General features: G+C 33.0%; 1 protein-coding gene across 2 annotated transcripts in view; it reads right to left on the bottom strand.

The window, feature by feature from the left end:
• The window catches only part of LOC106469162 (acetylcholinesterase-like), a 112,980-nt gene that overhangs the window by 64,691 nt on the left and 42,141 nt on the right, over positions 1 to 6,148 (bottom strand). The window contains exon 1 of one of the 2 annotated variants that reach the window (XM_022397588.1): positions 1,275 to 1,519. The exons of the other annotated variant lie outside the window; for it this stretch is intronic. The gene's annotated coding sequence lies outside the window, so the exon portion shown is untranslated. Of the gene's footprint in view, positions 1 to 1,274; positions 1,520 to 6,148 lie in introns of those variants that run through there. 2 annotated transcript variants of the gene reach the window in all.

The raw sequence follows: 6,148 nt of genomic DNA, 5'->3' as shown, positions 1-6,148 counted from the left end.
TTATAACGTGATGTACGTTTTTTGGGGGATAGTTAATGAAAGTGTTCCAAAACGCGACATTAATATCTTGATGACCTAATACTTCACATTTTACAGTGCTTTTTCAAATTCTCAGATTGGATCAACTGAATGGCAGCTGGCAAGAGAAGTAAAATAAAAAAGTTATATATCTGTCTATCTATTTTGCGATTGTTAATTTGTTATGTAACTTTGCATGTAATGTTTTTGATAAAAGAAATTAATACAACATGTAGTACTCAATACTCATCTTCCTTCATTGAATCATTAAGTTTTAGCAAAAATACTTTATTAGAAATTCATATAGATTTTTTTCTGTACAAAAGACTTATAATGTTTACTGACAGCTTGCCAAATTTCGCGAAGATACGTAAATCGTGTCGTACCGAACGATGTATCGATACAATCGTCTCACGGCTTCACGATACGATAATCGTATCGTATCGCTGTATCGCCACACCTTTAGTTAATATATTCATTGGTTTGTTTAATTTCGCATAAATCTATAACAGGGTTACCTGCACTAGCTGTCCCTAATATGGAACTGATAGACTAGAGGAAAAGCAATCAGTCAACACTTCTTCATAGGTATAACATAGATAAATTCTGCCATAATGTAAATGTGCTGTAACATAAGGTAAATTAGAATTCTGTCAACCTTATAACTATATGACCAACATACTTTTATATAAAACATTTGTTTCATGAAATTCGTAAGACTGCATATATATTAGAGCTATTTCGCTGAAACATCAGGAATATGGAAATATAAGTTTAGAAATTTAATTATCCACAATCAAGTATAAACAAGAAGATGAAGAGTATTTGTTTAACTTTAGAAGCCTGATTTGTAAAGTTATTGCTTTTTTGAAATAATCTACACAAGTTTACACACCATCCTTCGTAAAGGAGAATTTATCAATGGGCAAGAGATGTACATAACATCTTTCTTTACATTCGTATTTTATTAATATTGGTAGTGGTTAACAAGTAGTGTCTCTTTCATTAACATCTAAAAATTGATATACAAAACAGTCACTCTGACACAGAAAAATAAAAACAGACAGGCAAAATGTTGTACAAATAGAACAACATATAAACTGTGGATTATCGAGACAACTTATATTATGTAACTAGTTTTATAAGAAGATAGATAGATGGTCAACGTACGTGCACACCTTTACCACAGTCTAAGTTTTCCATAGAGCCGACTTCTAACCCTAAGTGATACATTTCCAAAACTACGTAATTCTTACCAAATATTCATTCCAGAAAGCAACTCAGAACAGAAACTTTCTTTTTCTCGTCATCGGAAATGTCGATCTTTTTCCGTGAAGGTATTATGTTCTGTTCGACATCGGGTGATTATATTCAACGCCGAGAGCTTCCTAGTTTATATTCTTCTTCGCCCTTCTCGTTCTGTAATTCGACTAGTATGGGAGAATAGAATTTAACAGTAGAAGTGTAACTGTATTGAGCGGAAGCCAGCAGACGGCATTACTGTACCCTTCCAATGGTGATGAGAACTACGTTTGATTCATGAGCGATCAGCTTCCTTTAGCTGGGACTCTAGGCTGGGAAGATCTGTTCATTGCAACACCTGGTGTCCGTAGCTGTGGTCTTGGAAATGGCATTTCTTTAATATATAAGCAAGCAAACAGACGGTGTCATTCTCTATGAATCCTTATATACTCCAAACTGTCATTTGGGATGAATATCTGAGAACTTCCGTCGTGGGCTTTAATATATCTATATATGCGTACGTGTGTATACATTTATACCCAGGCTGACGATAGTAGCGATGTAACTAGAACATTCGATTAGATTTTAGCTCCGTCGTCAGAAATTAAGGAGCTTTAAAATCAACAAATTTAGCAGCTTCTTTTCCTTTTATAACACTTATAAAATTACAAAACTCATAACTTACAATAACTTGAAAAGTTAGAGGCACAAGCATAACAACGGAGAGAGGGAGGGGGTAACATAAAGATAATTTCTGAGATTTCTTCAAACAACGATTAGAAAAACAAAATAATAGGAAGAGTCACTTGTCAGAAGTTTCATTTTGAATTTGAAATTGCTTAATGCAATTGCAAAAACTTAGCTCTTTTTTGAGCCCATTTGACTAATGTTAAAGTTGAATTGATTCTTTGGAGTATTTTAGTATATTCTCCACAAATATACTATTATTATTTGGTCAAACATAAACAAATTATGACTATACGTATCAATAATCAATTTTGTGTATCAGAACCTCAATTAAGCTAACTTTGATATATATTTATCATTAACAACGACGAACGGTGTTACAAGTTAACGAAATAAACTTGGAAACTCACACACTTATAAGTTCTTTGAAAATAATGATTTTTTTGCTTCTTCCTTAGACACAACATTAAAATTTATCCTCTTCTTAAGATCTATATTAAGAATTCCTTTTCTAAAATAAAGTGACATCTACTGATACTATCTGTCCCTATTTTAAGTGCAGTATCTCTGTTAAATGAGGTTAAAAGTGCAAACTAGTGACAAAGGCAAGAGTTAACTTACTGGCAGATGAATAACGATTAATTATCATGTTTTATTGTTATGCTTAGCTGCTAATTTGTCTGCAATTTAGATCTTAAACTTACAGACGTACACTCTCAAACTTAACACACATTTATCACTATATATATGCATATCTTTGAAGTACTATACCTTTTAATTGAAGTTCTAGAACAAATAATAATAAATATAGATGAAGCAACAAGTTATTTGAAACGGTTGGTCATTAACAGAAGAATAACACAAAAATCACGGCTAAATGCCCGCGACATCCACAAATCTTACGGATTTTCTCGTATATGAAATGTAACGCTGGAGAATAGAGTAAACCACGAAAACACCTTTAAATTAAACACAGACGCAGCCGACTTCATCTTACTTTAACCACAAGTGTAGCAGATATCCCATGGTATTAACAGCAAACGTTGTCAACATCTCCATACGATAACACATACTTATTTTGTTGTTGTTAGTCTAAATGTCATCTATAGATACAAACTTCAATCTTGTCATGTGTGGTTTTTCATATACTTCGAATTAATTAAGACAAAAAAAAATTCGTGAAAGTAAACAAAACCACAACTTATCATGATAGAGACTGTTACTGCGTGTGGTAGTTTGCTAGAATAGGAATTTTAAATTAGATGGTAAGAAACTTTCACAGTAGAGTAAGCACTAGGTAAGCAGATGTGGTATGTGAAACATACCAGATGTTTCTTTTTAGTTTGGAATGATGAGCATTTCTTGTTCAAATAAATTTGCAAAAATGTCCACACGTAAACGCATTCGGTCTGCATACTGAATTCATAGTATAGGTATACCAGCCATAGACTTTCGCGACTTTATTTTTGAGCTAGTTACACATTCACAAAGGCTATTCCCTGTTTGGTGTTGCTGAACATTCCCACAAAAGGTGTCGCTGGAGAAATCCTTAGACTTGTACTAATGTGTTTACTTGTGGCATTAGTCATATAGAGGTTTAGGGACATTCGGAGGCTGTGTACCAGTTATTTTAACTTATTGGATGACCAAGTGATATGAGTGACAAGTATACTTTGAGAGAAGTGGTCCTACTGTAATATGCAAGTAGTGGCTACTTCTGTGAGTCTACTCCAGAATTTGTCTCATACGTCCATTTGTAACTAGAGTTCCCACAGTAAGAATAGTTCTGCGCTTTCTTTGTTATAGTTGTCTTTCCTGTAAATAGTTACATATTGTTTTACAGATACATATAATGTTTGTTCTTCATATTGTTTTTACAACGTTTTCAATCGCTTTTCTTCAAGTCAGTCATGTCAGAAATTCAGATTAATTCAGAAAAAGACATGGTCACCCTCTTCTGTGTCATGTTATATAAGCACAGATTTTATTAATTATATTAATAATATATACTACAAAACGTCTATCCAGGAGATACATGGAACAACTTCAAAATATAAATATACAAAATATAAATATAAATATACAAAATATTCAAGAGATTTGATCTTCTTTTCTAAGAGCATGATAACAAAAGAAGTACCGATGATCTGAAATATGGTAGCCACTCCATATTCATGGTTTTTTCTTAATATAAAATCGAGTTTCTACCTCTTTGGTAATTAATGGTTAAAGCGTAACATCAAGGATAATATATTTAATTTCACATTTAAGATATTGTTAGTGAAGGCTAACGTTGATATTAATATCTGTTTCTACCGAAACTGATAGCATTGTATTCCAAACATACAACCTCTGAACTGAACCAATACGAAATATAGATTGGTCAACGACAATTGGTGATGTACGGTCAGGTAAAACCAATATAAAACAGTTATTGTTACAGCCTGAGTGAGTTGTTTTATATAAGATAAAAAAATTGTATTTAACCATGTACAGGAAAAGGGGTTAAATTTCAAGTTATGCAAATATTATATGAAAAACGCCTAGTGCAATTATATTCATTAATATTTTATGATTTTCCATATCAGTACGTTAGTGTGGTAAATGATTAAGGTTTTACCTTCACGTTTCCTGATTCAAGTAATAGCACTGAGAAAATTTTGAAGTATTTTGAATATAAATCAAGAAATCTTTACGTCAACGGCTACAGAAAATTTGGACAATATTTATGAAATACTTAAATAAGCTGATGATCATAAAATCTTTAGGACATGTGGGTGTAAAAATTGAAACTTAGGTGTTTATCTAAGAAAAAAAATATTTTCCTGTAATAAGTTTTCGGGAAACTCTGCAACATGTGATAATTATTTGTTTGTTGAATTTCTTGCGAAGTTACTATCTATGCTAACTGATTCTAATTTAGAAGTGATAGATTAAAGGGAAGGCAGCTAGTCAACATCACCCACTGCCAACTCTTGAGCTACTCTTTTAAGAATGAAAAGTGGAATTCATCGTCACATTATGATGCTCCCACGGCTAAAAGAGAAACAAACACCTGATAAAGCTCACCCAGCATGCTTTTCGAAGGAACTCATTGAAAACAATTACCAAGATCCGACATATGTATAAATTCATGGTGTTAAAGTGTGTGTGTGTGTGTGCAAAATGCCGAAACTTCATGATATACGTGATATACTTATATATATTTATACTTTTAAGAGTGGAAGATCGATATGTTAAATTGTTGTTGTGATGAGTCACGCACGATGTGCGCTGCATGAAAAATATTAACTCGTATCGAGAACTTAACAAAACAATACCTAAAAAAAATGTTCATGTCAGCCCAAAGTATTGTTTTATTGTGACCAACAATCACTTGTTAGGATTGTGAAGTTGAGATCTGAGCATCATGTAGCCCATTGATGTGTGTACTTTAAAAGAACCAGTTTACGAGAACCGCACATCATGCCGTTTCACTTGATTAAAGGCTATCTGCATTGAAAAGTTGACGATTACTTGCAAGTGTTTTAGACAGCTGAAAATCACGTAATTGAGTTTAGAAGAGACGACCAAATCTCGATTTATAGGTTGGCAGATAAAACACTTCGGCTATGATTGTGCTATTTTAACTGTCTAGGGTTGTAGTATGTTATTTTTTTGGCTGTATTCTTTACAATAGAAGTGGAAGCTACCTGTAAAGTACCTGCAGCTTTAAGTTATCATTAATATCAAACGACCTAAGAGAACGTGTTTCAGTAACAATTGCCTTGTTTTTGGTCATTTCAAAGTAACAATATTAACATCTTATAATACCTCACCCAGAGCCAAATATTAAACAGCTGTCACAAACTGTTCAAATATTTGAAATACAAGAGAAATCTATTGCACCAGATACAAATCAGAAATCAGTTGAGGGCATGCCTTACAGAATAGATGCAGCAGTTATTCAGTTACAAGTGCATTAGAGGATTGGTCACTAGGACCTCTTCCCATGATCCAACGTCAACACACTTTTGGCAGTTCATCATGGAAAGAAGGGTAAGATGTGTGAAATAATTAGACATAGGCATGTGTTGCCCATTGATAACTTACCTAATCTATATGATATTTTAAAGAGAATACTGATGTCCGATGAGAATCCACTGAAGTTAAATGAGTTGTAATGTTCGAACTTTGTAAATGGTCTTGGTCGTAATATCTG

Source organism: Limulus polyphemus, unplaced genomic scaffold (genome assembly GCF_000517525.1).
Source record: "Limulus polyphemus unplaced genomic scaffold, Limulus_polyphemus-2.1.2 Scaffold3331, whole genome shotgun sequence".
In the NCBI taxonomy this organism is placed as follows: domain Eukaryota; kingdom Metazoa; phylum Arthropoda; class Merostomata; order Xiphosura; family Limulidae; genus Limulus; species Limulus polyphemus.
Note: the sequence above shows the minus strand (reverse complement) of the source record. Positions and strands in the feature narration are given on the sequence as shown.